General features: G+C 48.0%; 1 long non-coding RNA gene across 1 annotated transcript; it reads left to right on the top strand.

Annotated features, from left to right (window-relative positions):
• Positions 1-17,979: 17,979 nt before the first annotated feature.
• On the top strand, positions 17,980-26,536 carry LOC149348546 (uncharacterized). Its single transcript, XR_016292268.1, has 3 exons — positions 17,980-18,338; positions 19,425-19,498; positions 26,389-26,536. It is a non-coding gene; the product is annotated as an uncharacterized LOC149348546 (long non-coding RNA).
• The last annotated feature ends 204 nt before the right edge of the window (positions 26,537-26,740 follow it).

Raw genomic sequence — 26,740 nt, 5'->3', positions numbered from 1 at the left:
TCACCGTAATCACGAAAATACCCCTTTTCACTAGGTATGTTTTAACTGACAATGTCTCAGTGTGTAGCTCAACGAAAAATGTTTTTGTACGTGGCGAGAGGGGCATTTTACTTACTCTCTTGAGCACGTCATGTCCCGGTAAACCAAAGTACAGAAAGCCATCGCAGGAAAGAACACGCAAATTAAGTCCTTGTACAAGCGTTTCCTTCCCATCGCAAAAAGGAAATCAGGAGAAAAACAAGCAAATATGAAACGAGCAAATGCTCCTCATTCATCAATCCGCACAAACACGGACGATCAGAAGCATTAGAAGACACAGTGATGCTCGATAAAGCATGAACTAAATTTACTTGCAGGAAGGCCCGCATTATATGATATGTAGTGTCCCGGAAAAACATGAAACGTGAAACCACCTGTCGAACATAGAGGTGGACTAAACCAAGGCCGCCAGCGCTTCCAGGTTGGAAACGGTTATAACACCTCATTGATTCAATAGACGAATCCCGCACAGAAGTTGCAAAAACTGTGTGGAAACGCTGGATACGAAGTCTTCTGTCTAGTGAAATTTATTATGTACTGGAAATTATCCACTGCTTTAGGCATTCACCGCACCGTGCGCGCCTGGGATTAAACTGCAACACACTCTCGCACTGGGCATTGCACATTGTCTTCTTCCTAACTAATACCACTATCAAACTAATATTCGAGCTTTGAGCTATGTGGCGGTAGTGGCAGAGAGATGTACGCTGCATACGCTGACGTGGACAAAGCTGCGGCAGAAAGACGGTACTAGAGTAACAGGTGTTGGCGTTGTGAACACTGCTGCAGAAACGCGGAACTGGAGTATAGGCCGCCCGTGTTTACACTGGGTCAACTGGCATTGATGCTGAAAAGAATTGAAGACGCGTATAACTGGCACACTGGGTCACTGAACGCCTTAATAGCCCTTTCAGGTACATGGCGGTGGTGTCCGCCGTCCAAAAACTGTGCTTTCGCACAATACTTCGTGCTTATAACACCTAAGCCGCCAACCATTTTTGTGTGTGGAACTCCAGCACAAGCGACAAAAAGTGCTGTTCAGAAACAACAGAGTAGATAACTGGCAGACGGAGTCATGCTGGGTCGAAATTTGAGTTCCTATCGTCATATTTCTTAATGCCAAGCAGAAATATTAAACGAAGGTTTCCGAGACATTGCGCCTCCTGCAACTGTTCGGCCCAGTAGATAGGTTGCTCATACTTTGTTGAACGGAGTTAGAGGCTCGGCTAACGAGAAAATTTGATCAAAACATCTGTAATACACTCGGAGATCCAAAAATGGCACAGACCAAGCTTATAGGGGTGTGTCGGAAACAAAGCTAGGGAAACCGTCTTGCAATGGACACGGCTGACATCCGCACTGCGCACGGCGTGCCTCAAAAACCTAGTCATTCGAATGAGAAGCGCCATTTTTCTGGTTTGACAGTGAGGCAGGCCATACCGGATAGCTTCGAGCACCTCGGCCAAGCGCTTGAGATGATCTTGATAGGAGGCAAAGAAAATGATAATTTTCGTTAGAGAGGGCACGACGGCCATTTGAGGGAGAGTCTATAGTAAGTTAATGGAGGCGGGAGCAAACCCAAGCTGAAGGGAAATACCTTGAACTCTTACAGCCTGTTGGGGGTAATAAACGCGATCTTCTCGCAGTCACGCACATCCACCCGAATCTCCCAGCGCCCACTGCGGAGATTAATGAATAATAGATCGCGCATGGTTCAGGCGGCTAAACGATTCATCGGTTCGGGATGAAAAGTAAACGTCCGTCTTCACTCCGTATTCTTCTTCAACCGCCTCTAGTCAACGAAAAGTATGAGCTTCCCACCCTTCTTGCCGACCGGCACAACTGGCGAAGCCCGTTGTCTTTTGACAGTGGTATTGCTTCATCCAGGAGCATTTCTTCAACCTGCGACACTGGCTTCGAGGGATAGGCCTTTCACTTCCGTCAACTACAAATCGAGTTTTCTACTGCCGTCTGCCTCACTTTACAGGTGGTCGCAAAACACTCATAGAAAGAGTCGAGGATGGTTGCAGGTGTCGTCTCTGACCAGTGCTCAAGTTAGGACTCACATCAGTCTTAACTATAGCCGCCGCGGTGGCTCAGTGGTTATGGTGCTCGGCTGCTGACCCGAAAGACGCGGGTTCGATCCCGGCCGCGGCGGTTGAATTTCTTTGGAGGAGAAATTCGAGGTCCGTGTACTGTGCGATGTCAGTGCACGTTAAAGAACCCAAGGTGGTCGAAATTTCCGGAGCCCTTCACTACGGCGTCTCTCAAAGCCTGAGTCGCTTCGGGACGTTAAACCCCATAAAACAACCAACCAAGTCTTAACTATACAACCAGTGTGCCCTTGAAGTGGCTCGTTGCACACTGATGACGCCAAGCGGGTGACACGCTCACCAAATTCGGTTGGTTTAGGTTGGTTGGTTTATGGGGTTTAGCGTCCCAAAGCGACCCATGCTATGAGAGACGCCGTAGTGAAGGGCTCCGGAAATTTCGACCACCTAGGGTACTTTAACGTGCACTGACATCACAAAGTACACGGGCCTCTAGAATTTCACCTTCGACCGCCCCGGCCGGGACGAATCCGCGTAATTCGGGACAGCAGCCGAGCACCATAACCGCTGAGCCACCGCGGCGGTCCTCACCAAATTCATCGAAATGGACGAGGGCTGTGTGTTTCAGCTATTCGCTGCTAGAGTTCGTAACCTGGCCCTCAGTTCACTTGTTTCACGTGCCAGTGACTCTTTGGGCGACGCAGAATTACATCGCAATTGCACTGCTGTCAATAAGCAGGTACGCGGTGGTGAGGTGACATGGTAGTCGCATACTGGAATCAAGTGGTAGGGCTTTAATGTAGTTAAACGGTGTAGATATGCGAAGTCTGGATTCCTCGTTGTTTTGGTCTGCTGGATTGGCAACCTTTTCTAGAGTTCCTTGACACCAGTGTTTTGAAATGTGTTAGGAGAACGTCCATTTCATCTGCTGCAAAAACTTTCTTCTGCAAACTGCACACATTTACGCTGCCTGTGAAGGCATGGCTTCATGCTATGGACATGCTTGCGCCATGGTCGCTGAATTGCCACCTGTCCAGTACACCAGAGTCAACTGACCATTGTTTTATTCTGTGCATTGATGCTGCGTTCTTCTGGGACATTTTACAACAAACAATTAAGAAGGACATTGACATCCCATTCTATTGTATCCGTCTTTAGCCTTTGGAGAAAAAACTGTGCAGTGCCATGTGATCTATTTACGTTGCTAGGTTTATTCAGTCTCTGGAAGAGCCACGTAATGGACCACCCCAGCGAATCATTACGGTCGTAAAAATGTTTGTTTCGTGAACAGTGAGCTTTGGTGCGGGCAGTATATGCTGCACTGCAGAGCCCCCTAGCTGGCTCCCCTATCCGGATGCATGTGTGTGGCTCCCAGACCTTTGATGTTTTGGAAAGTGGGGTCATGCAGGGGTATGGTGGCCTGTTGTTTTGTGGCGTAATCATGCTTAGAATTTTCTTTTCGGCACTATGTGAATGTAATAAAGAAGAAAAACTACGGTGATAGCATAGTGATCTCGTGCAGTGGCCAGTGAAGCAGACCTGTTCGCCCCAGCGTGGGTTCGAAACGAAATCGCGGCAATATTTATTTTATTTCTGTGCACTCAAGGCCAGGGACACCACAACATAATTGTTTGGGTTTCACCCCGTAAAGTAGTGCGTTCACATGAAAACTTGCCTACCCTGCTGACTTGCGTCGAAATGCGCATTTCGTAGGGAATATCACCGTGAGTTGTTTAAAGTCGATGATCGCCTAATTTTGCTGAAGAAAATCGAGGCTGAGGATGTCGCTCTTGGACCACTGACCCAAAACTGCGAAGCAGCCAGTGAAGGTTGCACCACTACTCTGTGTTCTATAACTGCAGAGTGCAACCGGCGCAACCACATGGCTTCAATTCGGCTGTCTGTATTTATAGTACGTTGCCAGGTTTCAGATCTTTTCCCTGGACAGTTGCAAAACCGTTACTCATAACGGAGTAATTGGCACCCTTTTCTACGAGAGCAGTCACGGTGTGGCTTTCAGCTACGACAGCAATTTCAGCGAAGACTGCCTGACTCGCTAGAAAGGGCGTCGTGGAGGGAATCTCATTAGGGGCCCAGATAGTTCGATAGTTCGTCGAAATGGGGCGTCGAGCGGAGGTCGCCCTGGTTGTAAGAAAGTGGTCAGAACGGGGAATCGAAGGTTAGGTCGCTGAATCCAGAGGGCAAGTGGATAATGTTCTTCGAAATTTTGAGCGAAGCGATGATGGCTTTATCACCGGAGGGCAGCGTCCTCAGTTTTCCCGGCGCGGAGTAAAGGGACGCCAAATGGACTACTAATTGCTTGTTGAAGGCAACCGTTTTGGTAACGGCTATCAATGCTAGGGTCGTGGCGAGGGCGCAGCCGGGACGTTGGCAGTAAGGTATTGCCGATGTCCCGCGGCCGTTCACTGTAGCGTAGCCGGTGTGTCTGGTGAACCCCTCCCAGGCCCATAACACAATACGGACAGTAGCGAAGTGTGTAGCCTGTTGAACACCAGAGGAGAAAATGACCTGGCGTTTTACGTGCGCCACACATCTGTTGTCCTGACCGATGGTCGTGCGTCAGGTATCGAAGTCGTGTACTGGAATTGCTGAGATGGTATGAAAGAAGCAGGGCAGTAAAACTACAGTGGAGGTAGCGTAGTGTTACGAAAAGCGTCCTCGTATGATATACGGCTGTGGCGGCTGGATAGATGGCACTGGCTGCACCGCCTACGTGTATCTTTACTGCCGACATCTGACACACCTGCTACACTCATTTGTTGCTCTACGGAGTGAAGCTTCGCCAGAATGCACCTTACAAACTCTCTAAGGACGTCACTCTCATTGCCGTGCATGGGCAGGTCGGAGTGCACAGTACTTATAATCCCCATACGGCCGTAACGCGCAAACAACTGCTCCGGGGCGCCCTCCATTCCTGTCACTTCCTTACCTGAATCGACCTTGCCATTTCGAAGGCCGCGTACAACTCTGACGAAGAGTTGCTCTTTTACCCCTCGCAAATGATGCCGCACCTTTATTGCTTCCGGACCTGCATGGCTGAAGAACTACTCCACTTTTCCATTAACATGGCGACACTTCCGTTCGCGCCTTTCACTCATGACTGCAGGCCATGTTCAGCAATTTCGTTCCGGTCGTTGCTGCCAAAGGTTTCAAGCAACGGCCGCCGGAAATTTCGCAAGTTCGTGATTGCGACCTTGCGCTTTCGAAACGGCCTCGTGGTGGCCTCTTGAAGGGCAAAATGAACAGTACACAGCTGTTGCTGTTCGTCCCACATTATGTTCGGTTTCATTTGTAGACTGTCTTATGAAACTTCATGTCTTTCTTCTTTTTTCTTCTTTACAAAATTTAATCCTCCGTTGTGTTATTGTATGGCCTTTTTAGTCATGTTAGGGATTTGTAGCACTAGATTAGTTGCTTCTTGTACTTTTGCTTTACCCTTGCCATTTCTTGCTTTTCATTTTAAATGCCTACCAACTAATGTATTCCTTTTAGAGGTTCTAAATGACCTTGTAATGCCCTCCTGTAACAATTCCAGATTGAATCAGCACTATCTATAAGTAAATAAATACGTAAACACGGCGATCCAATTGTTCCTGTCCAGCCAGTCGTCAAAGTCCTCAAACTTGTCGCCAGGAAACGACGTGGGCGTGCGAGGCACACGAAATAGCAGCGGTTGGGAACACACGGAGTACTAGAGGACCTGGCTTTCTGCCGTGGACGTTATATTTCGGAGTAATGTGCCGAGAGTACTAAACTCGAACCCCAGGTGGTCGAAATTTCCGGAGCCCTCCACTACGGCGTCCCTCATAGTGCCACGTATCATTGTAGTGTTTGTTCGTTCACGATCAAGGCTGCAGGAAAGGGCTGTTATCATTTTTTCGTGACGCGAGAAGCGACCAGTCTAATCTCGATTGATCGCAGCCATGAAAGGCTGCATCTAGGTTTTTCCAGATTACTGTAGATGATCTTGTCCTGCTATCTGGAAGTTTCTTTGCCGGCTTTAAATTGAGCGATGCCGCGAGCGGCGAGCATTCGCAGTTCGACGATTGACGAGCACGCTTGTTGCTTACGCCGCCACCGAGTGAGTCAGTTCTTTTGCGGGCGCAAGTCAGCCCAAATAAAGAGCTTCGTTTGCAAGTATTTGTGGTGTCTTCCTGACCCTTAGTCGCTTTGGGACGTTAAACCCCATAAACCAACCAACCACCCAAACTCGGAATCTAAGCTCCTTAAGTGGCGGCTTTGATTTTGTAGAGGTGGGATGTCCACATGTGTACCTAGGCATCGAAGCTCCTAGGAGGTCGTCGTACGCGAGGTAGCTCACAGCACCTCCACCAGAATGCCAGCGAGAGCAGGTAGAGCTTTGACGGAAGAGAGGAAGAACAGAACTGCTGTGCCCAGCGCCTCCTGTGCGCAGGCACAGCAGGGGCGCCGCATTCAACCGATGCTCGAACGGAGGCGAAGGTGAGGAGTCCGCGCGCGCGATTATGAACCTAAGCCGGCCGCATAGAAGCGCCAAGAAGTTCAACAGTGTGGAAATATTGTCAGTTTTGTCTTTGTACTTTTTACTCCCCACTTGCGCTTCGGTGTCCATTTCTGAATTCTCCGGTTTGCTGCAGGCGGTATTAATGCCCTTACATTACTTTGTCCTGCGAACGTAGCAAACAACTGCAATCTACTCTGCTTTGATCCAATGGAAGTCACCAACCCTCTGCTTTCTTGCTTGTTTCTTTCCTGTCTTGGCACTGAAGTCTCCCATTAAAAGAGAGTTCTGTGTTTTACATTACTCATCAGTGATTCCAGCTCCTCATAGATTATTTCTACTATCTGGTCATCATGACTACATATCGGAGCATAGGCCGGCACCATATGCAATGTGTGCCTCTTATTATGCCTAATTAAGGAAACGTTCTCGTTAATGCTAGAGAATCCCTCTATGATGCCTAATTAAGGAAACCATCACGCTCTCATTAATGTCATAGAATCCATATATGCTGCGAGCTATATCTTTAGCATAACACGTCGTCGTCATAATCGTCATCATTAGACTGACTACACTCAGTGCAAGGCGACCGCCCCTCCCATATCTCTCCAATTAGCCCGGTCCTGTGGCATTTGTGTCCACCTTATCCCTGGAAACTTCCCAATTTGATCCGTCCATCTCACTTTCAGCCGCCCTCTACTATGCTTGGCTTCTCTCGGACTCCAGACAGTTACCCTTAACAACCATTGGTAAACTTGTCTCCACCTTATATATAGGCATGGTCATCTCTTCTTGATTTCTACAGGATATTAATAACTCGCGTTTCTTCCCTCACTCGCTCTGTTCTCTTCCTTTGCCTTAACTTTATACCGATCATTTTTCTTCCCATAGCTCGAAGTGTTGCACTCAATTCAAGTTGAATCATCTTCGTTGTACTCCACGTTTCTGCCCCATAGGTGAGTACCTGAAGCATAAATCTGTGGTACCCTACCCTCTGGAAGGATACTAGAAAACTGCCATTCATAATCTGAGAGAACTAGCTAAATGCGCTCTCCCCTACTGTCACTCTTCTACTTATTTTCCTCTGCAGCGCGGATCTGCGGTCTCTACATGTTCTAATAGGTGTATTCATTTACCAATTAAAGCTCCTCGCTACCTGTTGTGGAAAAACATGAGATCAAGCATTAGTTCAGTTTTGTGCATATTAAGCTTTTAGGTGCGCCATTCTGCCTAGCCTGTCTAGGTCATTTATCAGTTTTGTAAATCCTCTCTTGAGTTACTTAGCAAGGCAACGTCACCAGCGAATGGCAAATTACTTATGTATCGTACACTAACTCATAGCCCCAACAGCTCCCTATCGAGGTCCTTGGGCACCTCCTCTAAACATTTGATTAAAGCGCCCAAAACTTAAAGCCAGAGCTCACTTTCAGATCTATAAAAGGAAGGAAATGATATAGTTTTCGTTTGGTTTGGTTTATGGGGTTTAGTCCCAAAGTGACTAAGGCTTTAAGAGACGCCGCATTGAAGGGCTCCGGAAATCTCGACCACCTGGGGTTATTTAATGTGCACTGACATTGCCCAGCACACGGGCCTCAAGAGTTTTGCCTTCATCGAAATTCGACCGCCGCGGCCAAGTTGGGACCCGCGTCTTTCGGGTCAGCAGCCTAGCACCATAGCCACTGAGCCACTGTGGGGAGACCTGTAATGTCTTCCACATGGTGTGAGCATGTACTCAAAATCCCCACCTCCCCCCTTCCCTATCCCTTCCAGAGAGGCATGGGAGACTGCCTTTCTCAACTGCTCCTCGCTTGAGTTCCAAAGGGCTCTGGTGAAGCGGGCTAGAGACGGGGCCTCGTCATGCGGTGTCCCGGACTAGGGACGCCGACAATGTAGCGGGGCCATTCTGTGGCTCCCAAACTCTATGTTACCAAATAAAGGCTATCACCACCACCACCACCGCGGCAGTTAAAAGATTTGTTCGTGGCACTAATTTTGAAGCGAAAGCCTCACTACGCGACCTCTTGCTTCGATCTCCGTGTGGCTAGTTTTCAGCTTCCAATGATCTTGAGCTTCGAAAGCAAAGAAAAGGCGCATAACTGCCCCCTGTGACAGTGGACACCCTAGTCGCGCTTTAAGCTATGGAACCAATGGAGCGGGAGCTTGGAAAGCAATAGAAAAGCGCATAACTGCCTTTTTGAAACACTGGACACCTCACTCGTGCTTTAAGCTACGTGGCGGCGGTAGTGACAGATGTGCACTGAATGCTTTGGCATTCACAACGTAGTGCTAGAAACGCGGCACTGAAGCCATAGGCCGTCAGCGTTCATTGTGTTCATTGGCGTTCGCATTAATGTTTTAGACTGTAATGATTTTCATGAAAGGAAGTGGGCACAACTGGCTCCCTTGATCAGTGGACGCCTGAGTCACGCTTATAGGTACGTGAGGATGCTTGGATGAGCCCGTAAGCGACCGATCCTTACAAGCACTAAGTGGAGGTCCCTGGTATGGGACCCCAGTGGCGGTGGCCGCCGCCCGGGCGCCCCCGACGAAGGCTTGTTGGGGCTGTAAGTCGTGGCAACCGAGCAGGGTCGCCTCCCAGTCCTGCCCGATTGGGCTGGGGATGGTGAGAATAGTCGAGTTGGAGGGGCAGGCCGACACCACGTGGTAGACACTGCACTACAGTGCGGGCAGCTGCCGTTAAAGGAGGTATCAAAATGGCTTGGTTTGGTGTGGTTTATGGGGTTTAACGTCCCAAAGCGACTAAGGCTTTGAGAGACTCCGTAGTGGAGGGCTCTGGAAATTTCGACCACCTGGTGTTCTTTAACGTGCACTGACATTGCACAGTACACGGGCCTCTAGAATTTCTCCTCCAAAGAAATTCAACCGCCGCGGCCGGGATCGAACCCGCGTCTTTCAGGTCAGCAGCCGAGCACCATAACCTCTGAGCCACCGCGGCGGCGGCGGTATCAAAATGTTTTATTGCTGCCGAGCACAGCAATGTATTGGTGGGAACGCGGAGAAGGAGCTTCTCACCCGCCTTCTTCAGACGTTTACATGGGCGAGGGTAAAGGCGATGACTATCTTGATAGTAGGTTGTAACGTTTGGGTGGGTGTGCTGCCTATCCAGTGTGCGGAAACACACTCACCGTTTAAGACGCCAAGCCACTTATAGTTGCACTATACGCCGTAGCTTTCGCTCTCTAACCAGGTTCAGCAGTAGTTGAACTGCAGCTAATTTTAGAGCGCAGCTCTGTGGTGGTGGTGGTGGTGAAAACATTTATTAAGAATGAACAGGAGGTATGTTTGGATCAGCCCTTAAGAGACCGATCCCCACAATCACTAGATGGAGGTCCCTAGTATGGGACCCCAGTGGCGGTTGCCGCCGCCCGGGCGCGCCCGACTAAGGCTTGTTGGGCCTGTAAGTCATGGCAGCCGAGCAGGGTCGCCTCCCAGTCCTCCTGGGTTGGGTTGGGGATGGGGGGAATGGCCGGGTTGGAGGGGCAGGCCCACACCATGTGATAGGTGTCAGAAGACACTTCACTACAGTGTGGGCAGCTGCCGCTAAAGGAAGGGTCAAAATGTTTTAGCGCTGCCGGGCACAGCAATGTATAGGTGAGAAGGCGGAGAAGGAGCCGCTCATCCGCTTTCTTTAGGCCTTTACATGGGCTAGGGTAAAGGCGATGACAATTTTGATAATATGTTGTAATATCTTTGAATGTATAGACCGGATTAACATCGGGTTCCTGATCGGATGGGTAGGAGAAAACAGCCCGGTGAGAGAGCGCGCGGGCGGCTACGTCTGCTGCCTCGTTTCCTGCAAAGCCCTGATCAGCAGGGGCCCATATAAGGTAACGGTGTGCGGGGTCCGTAACCCGTATGCAATTTTGATAGATTCGACAGGCTACGAAGTGAGTGCAGCCTTGTTCGCCGTTCCGACAGGCCCCTCGCGAGTCGGTGATTATGTACTTTGAATCGCAATGTGAGACCGCGAGAGCCATCGCGACCTCTTCTGCTTGTGTTACACTGCTGGCTCGGAAGGTGAGGCCGTTAACTGTGTTGCTGTTGTGAACTACCGCGGCCGTGTACCATCCCCCGTGGTGAGGGCCGGATGCGTCCACGTAGTATACACCTGTTTTGTTGCCATAATGTCGGGTTAGCGCTTTCGCTCGTGCCAGGCGCCGACTAATATGGGCTCCGTGTGACATGTTTGCTGGAAGAGGCCGCACGTGGAGGGCACGTCTCCACAGTTCTGCGATGCGAAACCTGTCTTCCATTGGAGGGGTGTGTTGTATATGGAGTCGAGCAAGAAGGCGGCGACCCGACTCCGTTAGCGACAAGCGCGTGTACTGGTTTGTAAGGTGCGCCCCCCCCCCCCCCCCCCCCACGAAGCTCCCGGAAAGTATTCACCACCCCTAGAGCCATAAGCCGGCTGTTTGAAGTAGTGATAGCGAGGTCAAGGGCACGCTTAATAATTTTGCGAAGGATGACCTCAAGCGCATCCTCCTCTTGTTTCCATAGGTGGAGATAAGGAGTCGAATAGAGAATTCGACTTGTTATAAAGGCGTTTGCCAGCCGCAAGGCATCCCCCGCGTTTGTTGGAAACCCGACGGACCATGCGGCCCACCTGGTCCCCCACCTTACGGAGTTTGGCCAATGTAGTGTCTGGCCGCCTGTGTTTGTGGATGTAGAGTCCTAGTACCCGTATCTCGTCACTTTCGCGTATGGGACCACTCTAAAGAGAAAGAGAGATTTTAGTTGTGCACTTCTGCGAGGGGCGGAGGTGCACAAATTCCGATTTTTGAGCGAAACATTGAAGACCGCAGCGACGGGCGTAGCGGTCTACTATCGTCGCCGCTGCTTGCAGGCTGGTTTCAATGTCCCCTGTGTTACCCTGCGTGGCCCACAGGGTGATGTCATCAGCGTACAGGGCGTGCTGCACGCCGGCAACACCCTCCAGCTGTGCCGGCCGGTGCATCATAGCCAGATTGAAGAGCAGCGGGGAAAGTACCGCCCCTTGGGGGTTCCCCTCATGCCGAGCAGGTAGGGACCGTGCTCTGTATCTTGTATTCGGATGTAGGAAAGACGATCCATTAAAAATTGGCTTATGTATCGGAATGTGTTGAGACCACAGTCGGTCTGGCTTAGATTAGTGAGTATGATTTCGTGTGTTACATTGTCAAATGCCCCTTTAAGATCCAAGGCGAGTACTACCCGGTCATTATGGGGGCATTCGAGGGGGTCAAGGATTTCCCGATTAAGTTGCAGGAGGACATCCTGTGCGGATCTGTGTGGGCGGAATCCGAACATGGTGCTCGCAAAAACATGCTTGTGTTCAAGATAAGCAGATAACCTATCCCGCACCATCGTCTCCATTAGTTTGTCCACACAAGAGGTGAGAGAGATGGGGCGAAGGTTATCTGTGTCAATTGGTTTGCCTGCTTTAGGAATAAATGTGACCAGAGCCGTTTTCCAATCAATTGGCAGGGGGGTGTCCCCGCGCCAAATTGCATTGATGTAATCGAGGAGGGACTGGTATGCCAAGTCGGGCAGGTTCGTAAAAAGCTTGACGGTAACCTTATCCCTTCCTGGCGCAGTGCCCCGTTTCGTTTTGGCAAGAGCCGCCCGCAGATCATGGAGCTGGAAAGGTTGATCCAGCTCCGTGTTGTCCTTGCCTGCATAAGAGTACGCAGATCCACGGGGGTCTTGGGCTGTACACAGATACTGGTCCCGAAGTTTCTGTGCGAGTTGAGTTGTGTTGCTCGCTGTGAATGGCTCGCTGCAAAGGTTTTTATGTTTCGGTTCGTGTTTGGGTTGGGTCGAGTAGGCCTCTAAAGAGACGCCACGTGTTGCGGCTGGACATTTGTCGCGCGGCCATGTTACATCTATCCACCCAGTTGGAATCGGCGAGTTTAGCCGCGTACTCTGCCGCTTTCTGGGTAAGCTCGGCAATTCGAGCTTTAAGCTTTCTGTTAAGTTTTTGGCGTCGCCAACGGCGGACGAGGCTGCGTCGGGCTTCCCAGAGGTGTAGAAGGTGGTCATCCACGTCCGTGACCGCCTATGAGAGCTGGATCTGTTTCATGCGAGAAAAGGTGTTTCAGCAGCTGTTGGGACCATGTTGTGTAGCCTTGCACGGAAATGGGTGTGTTATCAAGTGAGTGGAAATTTTGCCTGAATTTCGTCCAATCTGGGATACGGGCTTGTGTTCTGGGAAGCTTGAGGGGGCGTGTGCTTATTGTAGTGTTAAGGATGCAGAGGTCGCTACCGAGGGTCTCCTCGGTGTTGATCCAGTCTGCGTGTCGTATGTTGCGAGTGAAGGTTAAGTCCGGACACGTATCCCGTGTCACGGAATTTCCTAGTCGGGTTGGGTGGACAGGGTCCGTGTGGAGGGTGAGGCCCAACGTGGACGCAAGCTCCGCCAGCTTACGCCCGCGCGACTCCTCCGTGCGATATCCCAACAGATGACTGGGAGCGTTAAAGTCGCCCACAATCAGCAGGGGATCGCGACCCGCTACTCTTAGCGCGCGGCTGAAGAGGTCCGCAAAAGTCACTCGCTTTATTTTGGGAGAGCAGTACACGTTGAGTATATGCAACGGTGGGTCCCTGCGACGGACTGGTAGCAGGGTCACCATTACATAAGAGTACTCTAGTTGGAGGTCAAGATCCACTAGGTTGGCTGTGTAGTCTTTGTGAACGAGAAGACAAGACGCGGGATCCTGTTGGAACGTCGTGTAATTTGAAATTGTGGCGCCCAGGCCCGACTCTTGGAGGGCAACCACGGCTGGTAAGGACTCGAAAGTTTCAAGGTAGAGGCGGAAATTGGCCCGCTTAGTGCGGTCCTTAAAGCCTCTACAGTTCCACTTTGTTATTGAAGTTGACATGGCCGAATTGGAGATGGCAGAACTCCTTTGGTTAAGGTGTCTCGCCATGATTTAAAATTCTTGGGGGAAGGAGGAGGGATTGGCTGCCTCAGAGCCAGCTACTTGCGCCATCAAGGGGGTGATGGCGGAAGGAGCGGGGCAGCTGCCCTCATTGTCCGAATCAATAATCAGACGGTTGAATTTTGAATAGCGGGATACGTCCCTAATGGGCCCCGTCCGACGGAGGAGGCGGGGGTTGTCCGAGGTGTGTTTTGAGGCCACCGCGGGGACGGCAGATTTGACCTTTGTCAAGACCTGGTCCATGGCGGTCTCGATCATATATCGCAATTTAGAGGTTAAGCGCTCCTCCATCGCAGAGATGGCTGTCACGAGGGCAGGCGAGATCTCCGCATCGCTCTCCATTGCGTCCGAGTTCTGCGGGCTCGGTGCGGCGGACGCCAATTTTGACTCTAAATTTTGAATTTTGTTGAGCAAAAGCTCATTCTGTGCCCGGAGCACATCTATCTGTTTTTTTGTATTCCGCATCGAGTGCGGAGACGGTTACGGGGGAGGGTGAGGGATGGGAGGAAGAGGAGGCGATCTCAGCCCAGCTGCTCACCTGTTTGTCGTGTTGAGGCGCTGATTCCCGGGCGTCGGCAGCGCCAATTGTCTTGAGGGCCGGGAAGTGGCCAATGTCTCTGCCGCTGGGCGGTGGAGGCGCCGTCTTCTTCCCGGGCGCTGGCTTCACCGACGGTGAAGAAGGTGACGATGTCTTCTGGTCGGTGACGTGAGCACCACGCGGCGTTCCGCCACCGGCACCTGGTTTGGAATGACTTGGCTGCTTGCCAGGTCGCTGGTTTTTTGGCACCTCTGGGCGTTTAGCCTTGGGGCCATGCACCTTGAGCTGCCGGAATTTCCCCATGCAGTCGCGGGATTTGGTAGCGTGGGCTTGCCCACAGACTGCACAGGACAGAGTACATTCATGCGGCGCCTTGACTCCGTCGACGGTCGGCGCCGTTTGGCCACACAGGTCGCACTTTCATCTGGGAAGGGGCAGGTGTCTGCTCAGTGGCCCACAATGCCGCACCGCATGCAGGCCGGAATGGTTTTCTTGTACGCACGCACAAGGGTCACCTCGGAGTTATAATGCACATATCGCGGCACCACTTTTCCCACGAAGGTGAGCGACGCGACGTCAGATTTGCCAAGCTTGCGGATATCGGCAAGCTCTCCAGCACGCCACTGGATCTTGTTTTGGCGCCCGTTGAGGCTGTCAAAGGGAACCCATGTGCGGACGCCAACGCCCGAGCATACGCCAACCGGTGGTGGTGGTGGTGAAAACATTTATTCAGAAGGGACAGGAGGTGTTTGGATCAGCCCGTAAGGGACCGATCCTTAAAAACACTAGGTGGCAGTCCCTAGTTTGGGACCCCAGTGGCGGTAGCCGCCGCCCGGGCGCGCCCGACTAAGGCTTCTTGGGCCTGTAAGTAGTGGCAGCCGAGCAGGGTCGTCTGCCAGTCCTCCCGGGTTGGGTTGGGGATGGAGGGAATGGCCGGGTTGAAGGGGCAGGCTCACACCATGTGATAGGTGTCCGAAGACCGGTAGGCGCGCACTGAAGGGGAACTGGACGTAGTCACTAGACGGTATGGAGCCATCTTAGAACACCAACGAGCCCTCCAGAGGACCTACCCTCCTCCCCACAAAGACCTTAGTAGAGAGCATTCGGTTGCCTGGAGACAACTGCAGACTAATACATACCCCAATCTGAGTTTACTCAGCTAAATCTATCCTTCCACATACAAAAACAAATGCCCGCTATGCGGTCAACACCCAACGCTTTACCACGTTACATGGGCCTGTCATAAAATGCAGGCAGCGCCGATAAACAAGACACCAACACCGGAGCAGTGGGAGGCTGCGCTGTCCAGCTCGAAGCCTGAAGAGCTGCTCAAGCTGATCTACAGGGCTCGCAAGACTGCAAAGGCCGCTGGGGCCCTGGACTGAGGGCTCCACCTACGCTGCGAGAAAGAGCCCTTGTAGTACAATAAAGTTTTTCATTTATTTATTTATTTATTTATTTATTTATTTATTTCAGTACCCTCAGGGCCCGAGGGCATTACAGAGGGGAGTGGGGTACAATAGACAAAATGACAAAAGAACAGCCCTGTTGAAAATTCCAGCAAAAGTCATGTTGGAGAAAACGGTGGGCCGAATGGAAGTGTTGGTTTCCAAGTTGGAGAAAACGGTGGGCTGATTGGAAGTGTTGGTTTCCATGTTGTGTGCTGGTGGCGCGAATGGGAGAGATGCTGGATGCACTAATGGCGACTTTGGGCCACCCTGGATTGAGTGGAAATTGTGGTGGCTGCACTGGCACTTTCAGTAAACAATATTGGGCTGAATGGAAACCACGCTGGACACTTCAGTGAACACGATGGGACGGGATGGGCTTGGTGGTATCCATCGTGATTATCTCGGTGGGCCTGGCAGGCAACACTGGACTATGTGGAAACCACGGTGGGAGCCTATGGATGTGTACAGTCGCGAGCAAAAAATATTAGCACAGATCACTGGCGATCAGAATTAGTATATCTCACCACGCGGCGCTGCGGTACGCAGAACTGCCTAACGGGCCGTTTCCATGTTTGCAGCCTGGGGGGGGGGGGGGGGGGGACGGCAGGAAGTAAGCTTTATCAAGCGTGCACCGCCCGAGCGTTGAAGTGCCGACCCTACGTGACTGTGCTTGCGGAATTTATTTTGGCTCGGTTATCATGAGCAAAGATGGCTTCTTTTTATTACTGTTTTTTTATGTCCGCGATGGTTTGTCAAAAGGAACTCGCGGGAACAATAGATAGCGCTGCTTTTAGTCAGCAATTTTGCTGTCCGTGGCAGCCCGCAGTAATTTTACTGTCCGTGGCAGACCCCCTTAATACTGTAGAATGGGAACGGCCCGGCACTCCCGTTATCAGCCTCTCCGCCACCCGCAGTGCCAGGCGTTGTCATTCCGGCACTCTGGTGTTCCGTCATGTGTGCTAATCTTTTTTACCCACGACTGTACCTACTTGTTTGGCATGGCACAAACCATGGCTGCATTTGAATGGCCGATGCTGGGCAGCAGATACTGCATGCATGTGCCTATATGGTTGACAAAATGAAACTCATCAATGTACTAACAATCTCAGTGGGTCAAATCCATCAAACGTACAGTCCTTGTCAAAAGTAACCAGGCTGCATGGTTTGCTTCTAGCTCGTACAGTGGATCCCTCACAGCTTCCCTAAAGCTGGAATGGTAGCTAAAGGTAAGGACTGAGGGTCTTATTACCTTCCAACACGTTTTTATCCTTAGGAATAACACAAGGGCTCCACTATACAAGCTAGAAGCAAACCATACAGCCTGGTTACTTTTGACAAAGACTGTACACTTGGCACTTTATGCTGTTAGAATAAAAACTGCAAGACAAATTTCTCTTTTTTACACGTGCATTTGTTGACTTGACAGTTTCAGAAAAATTTTTTAAAAAGTAACGACTTATATACTTGGGCTTAGATTATCATTAGCAAAATATTTGAGAAAAAGTTTAACTTCATTGTTCACAAAATAATAAATTGCAGGTTTGCAGAGCCCTGCATGCCTGAATCCGAACACTCAATTTCATTCAGAAAATTTTATTGAGCGTGCATTTCAAGACATTACTAATTCAATTAACAAATTGTTAACCACATAGCTGGCCACACAGCTTCTTTGTAGAAGGGTTACGAATACAAATATATACACAGAATATTTCGACAAGGCTGCACTCTTATACATGCACCTTGGTACACAATTACCAGTACAACACTGTTTTTCAAAATAGAAATGCAGATATATATAAACACAATATGAGGATATAAATTACACAGCATATTTCATACTAAGAATTGATTTGGTTTTCACGTTGGATGAGAGAACTCCACTATAAAAAATGCACACCTTCACTGTATCTCAAGAAAGCATATACCATGGAGGTTGTTCTCTCGACGCGCGTTTCAACGCTGCCGCCTCTCACGTCGTGCTGCCGATCAAACAGCGTCACCATGTTTTTACGACAACCTACTCTCTACGACTGCTACGTTGGGTACTTTGTTAGCCTTGCTGATCTCTCATCAATATAAAAAAAAACTTCCCCATACAAACAGAAATCGGCATGCAATTTCGTGAATGAGCAAAGCAGCAAGCGATACTGCCGTGAGAACTCATGCATTTTTCAACCGCAGCGCAAGCAACAGGTCGTTAATTCGCGCGTTTCTACCAGTGGTAATTGCTCGCAATCGCTGCAATTTCTGTGGATGCCGATACGGCTGAATACGCAATAAAAATACCAAAAATAAAATAAAAAGTAGGATACAAGCTTTTTCACAACGAAACCGAAACAGAAACTGGTTGTCACCGCCAGGTGGCTGCCGGTAGCTGTTTTTCTGTATAACCCTCATGGCGGTTCGGGTGCTGCGTCTCGTGCGTCGCGCTTCGGCGCTTGCTACAATTCCCTACTTGGATTGTGAGCCGTCGTGAACTGTGTTGTGGTTTGCGTGTGTTTCTTCTTGCACAAGGGTGCACAATCGCGCAGTGCTGTCGACGTAGCCTATTCGAGGCAAAGTGTCATTTTTCTGGTCTCTCTAACTTTTCAGTCTGTGCGCTTCTTTGTGTAGTCCAGGATGGGTGTCCAGGCACAAAGACGCGCGGGCAGTGTCGCGGTGGAAATGTTCCAAATAAGGCCTGGAATATTTTCTTCTGTGTGACTACGTGGTAGAGAGTGCCGGCTACGTAGCACTCGTGCTGAACTCTCACTGGTTGGTGTAGTGCCCGTGACACGAAGGCAAACAGCGTTCTGCACGACTACGCAATCATCTGAAAAGGTAAGCAGTACTCGTGCATTATCCGAAGCATATAATGCTGGAACGGTGACCTGTCGTACTGCTGCAGTATTCGTGTTCAATGCTATAAAAAGCGTTTTTGAGGCGCTTTTGTTGTCGCCGCGGTGAGTTGCTCTGCCAAGAATTGCCGCTGTCGGTACATGTTTTGGCAAAGGGGATGCGACCGTGCGTGCGCTAGCTTTGCATGATTTTGGTATGCGCATGTTTGCGCGTTTTGTTTCTTGTTGAGCACAGATTTGTCCTCGTATATGCCTCGTTCTACGCGTTTCTGCCCATGCTTGTTCACACCACCGCGCACGTTTCAAGGACCGGCACTTTGGCTGTGCGTAAAATGTATGATTGTCTTTCAAGATAGCGTTAGCACTTTGAGGGGGATTGAAACACTTTTTATTCGCCGCGGTTTTTGCTTGGCCCTAGACTGTTGAACCTTAGGTCGTGGGGTCGATCCTGATGGCAGTAGCCGCATTTCGATTTAGGTGAAATGAAAAAAAGAATGCCCCTGTGCTGTGCGATGTCAGCTCACGTTAAGAAATTCTAGGTGGTCTAAATTAATCCGGAACCCTCCTATACGATCAGTGCCCATTTTCCGCATCTGAATTCAAACCCCACTATAAAGAAAGCACTGTCTCAGGTTGCAGTTACCAACGAAAGTTAATTTCCGGCCGTCAGGATCTAATTTTTAGATCAGTATGTGAAGATATTTTTTTTTATGATACGGATAGCGTTTCTGGCTACCCAGAGTATAGGATCTTGCATTTCGATCACTCTGCTGTTTGAAAATTGGTTTCTGAGGAAAAACAAGTGACGCAATAATTGTCTCAGTTATTACGATGTTTATCTACGCTTTCGAACGCAGATTTGTTTTGCTCATAGCAAGATTCCTTTACTAGTGCTAGGGGAACTGATGCATTTTAAACAGGGTAGTTTTCCTTTGTATTGAGGCGTATACTTGGGCAAGTATATTTTTCCTGATCTTTTTACATTCATGTGATGTTCACTGTTGGACCGAGTTCGTATGCTTGTTTTTGTACTCCTGTCATAGTGATAATGGGAAATTGGTATCCGCAGGAGGCACATCTGTCTTCCAGTCCGAGTCAATGGCATGGATTTTGTGGCCACCAGATGAAGTCAAAAGCTGTGTTGTAAGTTGTTACTGCATTGTGCTTTGTTTTTTTGGTTGCCATGAAATGTTCTCTTACTTTCATTGCTCTTTTCCTTAATGCTACTGCTTGGACCAGTTTGGATAGCTCTGGCCTGATATGTTTACATGTTTATATGAGTAATATTAGTTGGCTGTCAGAATGGGCCGGTTGCAGGCCATTTGAAGTTTTACATTCAATATTGCTCGTGTTTTAACCGTTGCATTCTATGCATGAAGTGCGAAATGTCTGCATGTTTTTGGCTGCATTATGTGATACTATTTGACCACGAATATTAACATTATGATGCATGTGTGTTAACTTAAATATGTGTTTTTATGCCACTCATCGCAGGTCACAGATGTAAAAGAAAAAGTGCACACATGAGAACTGGTTTCATTACTATTGCCTTGTTTTTGCTAAGCATGGAGAGCTGAGCTAATTGGTTCTGGGTAGAGTTATGAGACATCATTCCAGTGTACAAAAACACATGAACGAAGAGAGTAGACTCCATAGACCCCAGACTTCAACTGAGGTTGATTCCACAACATGAGCTTTTTACATGCAAAGTGGTACTAGTGACCCCTGCGGATGAAAAATGTTTCCTCGACCAGGTAACAATTATTCAAGGTTGCAAAAACAAAAACATAGGCGTAAGGTTAGCTTGTCACTCAAGTTGAATGCATTGGCGTGACTAAACATTGCCTACCTGGCTGACCCAACACACATTTGCATTGAGATAATCTATTTCTTTTTCTGCCTGCCTGCTCCAGTCGCCTTACTTCGGCATTGACGCTCTCACGACTCTGTGACAGCATCAATGCGCAAGTAAGGAGACTGGAGCAGGCAGTTTTTACAGGAGAAATTGTAGCCTTAGTGGTAGAAAGCCAGGTTCGAGAGATGAAGTGTGCTGGGCAGTGCAAGCCGGAAGACAACGCACATTCGCAACAGTGACCTGTCATTGTGCCCTATTGCCATCAGGTGTCACACCGCCTCAAGAAGGCCAGTGACAAACACGATGTACATGTCGTATTTTCAGCTTGGAAAAGCTGGGATGCATGTGCCACCTGATAAATGACATTACGAAAAAGCCTGCCTACAAAACTAAGCACACCAAACCCCTCGTTAAACATGAGGTTGACATGGTGTACAGCATCCTCCTTGCCTGTGGCAAACATTACATTAGACAGACGAGGCTTGCATCAATGAACGCTTGCTTGAACATTGCAGGACAGCTGATTCATTAAGTGGCAGAGGTCATTTAGCTGAGCACATTCGCCTTTGCTCGCACAAGCGAGCATGCAAGGCATTTTTGAAAGAAACACATGCCTTGTGCAAGTTTAGCACTTGAAAGGGCTGGGAAATTTTTTAAGCCTTTTGTATCTCTGCTGAAAAAGAGAATTACGTCAGCAGCCCTTCTGCAGCGCTCCAGAAAAAGAAATAGATTATCTGGAGGCAAATATGTTTGTTGGGTCAGCCAGGTAGGTGATGCATAGGCGTGCCGATGGGTTGAATGTGAGTGGCAAGATACCTTTACCCCTATGTTTTTTTGTGTTTTGGTTATTGCCGTCCTGAATAATTGTTATCTGGTGGCGGAAATACTTTTGAGCCCCAGGGATCACTAGTACCCCTTTGCACATAAAAAGCCTGTGTTGTGGAATAAACCTCAGTTGAAATATGGTGTCCATGGAGTCTACTCTCTTCATCCGTGTGATTTTGTGTGCCGGAATGATGTCTCATAATTCTCCCTTGTTTTCAGTAAATAAGGAGGGCTTCTGGTGTCTCTTTTTTTGTATGTGATGGTTATAACAAAGTGGCTACCCATAAACTGTCATTTTGGGCTTAATTGAAGGATCCTTGGGAATTTGTGTGACAGCATATTCCATGGGCACTTTCTTGAGAAAAATCAGTTATTTGTTACCCATTTCACTGCATTAACCATTGCTTCTCATCATGTCTCGAAAGTCATTGATGAGCACAAGCTTTCGAGTACCTGAGGGCTGTGTGAGAAGCCTTCTGACATACTTTAAACTACTGAGGATATCTGAAGACAGATTTTACCAATAATTGTTAGCCAATCCAAACCTCTTGGTTCTATCCCTGACAACCTGAAGCTGACCTGTCAATAATTAAGGCTGGAAACCGTTCTGATCCCCAAACTGTTTTCCTATTTTATTGATGTGCATTTTGCATGAACTGTTAGAGCTCGAAATGAGTCCGCATATTACTTGCCACCATAATTCAAACTAATATTTCTATACCAGTCATCACGGCTCCCATTCTCTTTACTCATGTGCAATCCAACTTTTTGAATTCACAACAGATTTTCACTCAAATTTAGATTCTTTATTTTAGGCAAGTGTCATCGACTTGAATTTCTCCAAAGCTTTTCATGTTTGTCATTATAACCTTTTAGCTACACTCTCATACTTGAGCCTTCATTCTTTGATATTAGTGTAGATTCATTGCTTCCTGTTCTACGGCTGGCCTTAAAAAACTATTGTACTTCTTGTCTTATGAAGCCCAGCATATCAATATGCAAAATCATAAGGCGTCCCTCATCCTGAGTCACTTTGGGATGTTAAACCCCCATGAACCAAACCAAGCACATTACTAAAGTACATTAATATTAGCCATTCAATAACAGTCTTTGTCTTTATGTCCCAACCTTGTCTTTATGACTGCATTATTCAGAAGGATGCCCCAACTATCTCAGCTACTCTGACTGTATTGACTTTTGCAAGATGGATGAATGCGCTTGTTTGTAATTCATCGTGTCAAAACAGCGCAAAGAAGAGAAAGATGAGGAAGGAATGCGACGGTGCGAGTGTTGACTTTCAAGTACGTTTATTGGAAAGCACATCAAAATATATACATTGTGGCCTAAAAAAAGAATGAAGAAAGGGCGCCTTGTAAATTCACTTTGGATCTGTCAAAAACAAAACGAAAGTTGAATATGAAGCATTTAAGAGCATGAACTCTTTCTTAGGGAGCGATAAAGAAGGTGTGTTAACACATTGATTGCGTTTTTTCTACAATTTCAGTGGCCTCGATCATCTCATGCACAAACTTTTCTGTGTCTGTCTAGCACAATGCAGCACAAGAAATTACGCCTCACAGCAATCTGGATGTGACAAACGATCGCAGTCGCGACAGTGAAACATCAGATTCCCCCTGCTAGCTTTGTTCACATCGTAACGGTGGTCTTTTGACCTCTCATTGGCACCTCTGCTAGTTTCTTGCTGAAGTTGATACATTAGCGAGATGGTTCAACTTTAGATTATTACATAGTTTCTTGGCTCTGGACATTGCTATTAACAAATCAGCTGCTGTGTGACACTTGAACTCAGAATTAACTGCCTCCCTTGCCTTGGACAGAAAGACGCCTTTAGACATGACCACAAAACCACCTTCTTTATCAGCAGTTGAATGCGATAGGGCCCACCGTCTTAAACCCGTTACAGTTCAGCCTGCGGGCAAGTTCCTGGCATGGTTCAAACCACGACACCCCATCAACCAACGCCCCCTGAAACACACCTGTCACGCTCAGGTCCAGGCACAGGAAGGCAAGACGTCAAAGTATGGCAAACAGCTCCAGAATAGTCCTCTTCGAAGGAACAATGGCAAATTTTGGCCCGTATATGCTTCAAGCAGCAGACGAGGCAGCAACTCAGTGTCGACATTGTGCACCTTGTTTTCAGACACTCGTGCCTTGGCTTCTCTGCTCCGGGCTAGTGAGCGCAAAGTGGCTGCAAAGTGGCATTCCAGATGGCTTTCACCTGGTCAACGGTGCGTGACACCGTCAACCAGCCACTCCCTGGCTTGTTTTCGGGCACAAGAGTTTGATAACAAGGTGCACACCTTCAGCTTTGAGTCGCTGCCTCGTCTGGTCCTTGAAGTGCTTATGGACCAAAATTTTCCGTTCCTCCGAAGAGAACTATTGTGGAGATGCTTGCCATGGTTTGACGAGTTGCCTTTTCCACGCCCAGACCTGAGTGTGACAGGTGTGTTTCGGGATGTTTTGATGCAGTGTCACGGTTTGAACCCTCTTCAGGAACTTGCCCACAGTCCGAACTGTGTCGTATTTAAGAGGGTGGGCCCTCTTGCTTTCAACTGCTGATAAACGGTGGTTTTGTGGTCGTATCGAAAGGCGCCTTTCAGTCCAAGGCCACAGATGCAGCGTATTCTGAATTTGAGTGCCACTTACTATCTGATTTGTTAAAAGCAAAGTCCAGTGCCAAGAAACATTAACAATCTAGAGTTTAACCATCAGGCTAATGACATCAACTTCAGTAAGAAAAATTGTCCAGCTATCTTCTTTACCGCAAAGACCCATAAAGGTGACTGCTCCTTGAGGGTTGTAGTTTAAGAGAATGGAACCTGTCAGAAACAAATCGCCTTCTCTTTGCGACATAAAATTAAGTTGCTGAGCATTGATGACTCCTCTCGTGTAAGATCTGCAGAGAAAGTAACGCAGTTTCTACACAATAACTCTCGCACCAGTTTCATGGGGTGCTATGTTGACATCAAGGATTTATATTACGCCATCCCTCAATCAGTGTCAATAATGTGTTGAAGAATTCATTAACCGAAATGGAGCAGTGGCATTCCAAACATCTCAGGCGTTTTGGTGAATAATTTTGTCGCACTTTTAAGCTCATACCTTCAGTCCACCTTTATTACATTTCAGAATAGCTTGTTTTTGCAAAAAAAAACTGTATTAGCGCCGCTGTTACGTGGCTTATTGCAGGATCTCCAATCCTGACGAAGCATTGTCGAAGGTGAGAGAGGAGTTCAGTCAAAGCCCCAGTCCACTTTGAATCACCAATGAAATTATAGAGGATATGTCATCACATTTATTGGATCTCAATCTTGGGTGGCTACACTTGTTGGGCTTACGAGCCAAGGGAAAACAAGCTACTTTTACCATTTTCTTCGGTTCAGTCTAAACTGGTCAAGAGGTGTCACTAACCTTTGCTTCAAAAATTCCTTATTGAAATCCTGTTTGATTGCCATGGCATCCAGTTTTGCCCAGCTCATATGCCGTTTGTCCTTTACTGGATATTCAGAACCTTTGTCAGTGTCTTTAGCCGATTGCTTTAAGCAGAAGCTGAAACATTCCTTTTGTGCCCCCGTCGAGACTAACTCCCAAAAGGAAGTTTGTACGTACCTGTTCCCTACATCCACAATTGATCGCACCGGTTAAATAGGCAGTCGAGTTGGCGTTGATATTGTTTTTCTAACCCTGTGAAGTTTCAGTACCTGTAGTCAACCGAGATTATCCATCAGAGTCTCTTCGTGCACTGCACAGAAGACATAGTGTGTTCGAATGCCTTGAAATGCGGCTATGTTTACATTGGGAAAACAGGCAAGTGTGTCACTGAGAGGTTTAAAAGACCACCACGACGATATGAACAAAGCTTGCGGGAGAACTTTGATGATTCACTGTCGCAATTGCAATTGTTTGCCAGATCCTAAACGCTGTGAACCGGAATTCATGTTCTGCATTTTGCCTGACAGACACAGAAAAGTTTGTGCGTGAGATAATCGAGGCCGCTGAAATTAAAAAAAAACCGCAATCACTGTGTTAGCACACCTTCTTTATCGCTTCCTAAGGAAGAGTTCATGCTCTTAAATGCTTCTTTGTCAGTTTTTGTTTTGTTTTACACTCATGCAATGTGGTTGACACAAGGTGCCCTTTGTTCGTTGTTTTTTTAGGCCACAGTGCATATATTTTGACGTGGTTTCCAATACACATTGGCGATAGTCAGCACTCATGCCATCATATTTATTCCTTCGTTGTCCTTGTCTTGTCTGCATTGTTTTGTCACAACGTATTGACCTCCTTTCCCACCTCTAGGGTTAATGGTATGGAGAAACCTTAACCAGATGCAGCCCCACATACTTGGAGCATGTCACGATACATGCTGCTGGCACCACAAGGGCACTCGGGTTTATCAGGAGATGTCATGATCTGTGTGCTCTTGCCGTGCTGCGCAGTTTATGCATAAAAATTTTATTGATTCCAAACTGAAGTATTCCCTAGCTCTTTCAATTTTGCACCAAACTGTTTGATGCTACGCCACCAACTCCCTTTAATCCAACAGCGACACTTGGTACAGCATATGTGTAATCAGTCATCTCATTTGACCACCAGACATCACTGCATAAAAGGGGAAATCGCTCGTTTAGGTGTGTTCCATATACTCTACAATACTTTTCCACAACTTAATGTTAAATGTTGCTGCCCCGCTTCAGACCAGGATGCCATCACTACTAAATCAAGAAATTTTTCCTGTTCCCATTGAAGAATAAATTGGCTACCTCACCACATTTCCATTGCATGTGGTCCCTCAAAATTATGGAAATAAGTGATATCGCTTGGAGCATTGACACTGGTTTGTTTTACCTTTTGTTTGCTGCTGTTTTTATTTTTTGCAACTGATGTATCAATGGATTGTATGCCTCTTTTCTTAGTGTATCGTCTGCGACATCTCAGCTGTGCTACTGCAGTCACCCTTCTGATGTTACCTTTGTATTGTCCCTCTTATTAATACCCCACTAAAAGCCTTCAGAGGACAAAAAACGATGGCTTTTTTATTTTGCTCATTATGGCACACGTCAGGCTTATGTTTAGGGATATAGGAGAGGCCTTTGTCTTGCAGTGGTGCTAGTTATGCTGCTGATGACGGTACTTAATGACGAGCATATGATATATTGAATAAGAACCTCAAATTATTTTTCTTTTTGAGTGCGAATAGCTTCAGTGGTTCTTGATTTAGGCTCACGTTATTCCTGTGGCCACAATACGGAGTTTACTTTTTTAGCACTCTAATACTGGCAAGAATAAAAACTTGTGGATCCTAATTCTTTCATTTCAATCTTTTCTGCAGAGTGCATCGCCCAGTTTTCCCAAGCCCTCATGCACCGGTGGTACATCAACAAGGCTGTTTCATGGGGCCCAGCTGCATTGACAAGTGGCTAAAGAAGAGCAAGAGGAGCATGAACACAAAATAAAACTGGCTGTAGGAGCTTCATCTATTTTGAAATTTGCTGTCTCATTGCATCAGACATAACATTGCCCCATGGCCCCTGCCCCAACATCTCCCAATTATTCCAACATGCCCAATCATTCCAATATGCCCAGTCATTCCAACCTGCCCAGTCATTCCAACGTGCCCAGTCATTCCAACGTGCCCAGTCATTCCAACGTGCCCAGTCATTCCAACATATTTTCCATTACCA

The sequence above is a fragment of the Amblyomma mixtum genome, chromosome 4 (genome assembly GCF_055824585.1).
Source record: "Amblyomma mixtum isolate Tamu chromosome 4, ASM5582458v1, whole genome shotgun sequence".
Taxonomy (NCBI): Eukaryota; Metazoa; Arthropoda; class Arachnida; order Ixodida; family Ixodidae; genus Amblyomma; species Amblyomma mixtum.
This window is presented reverse-complemented; position numbering and strand designations above follow the sequence as displayed.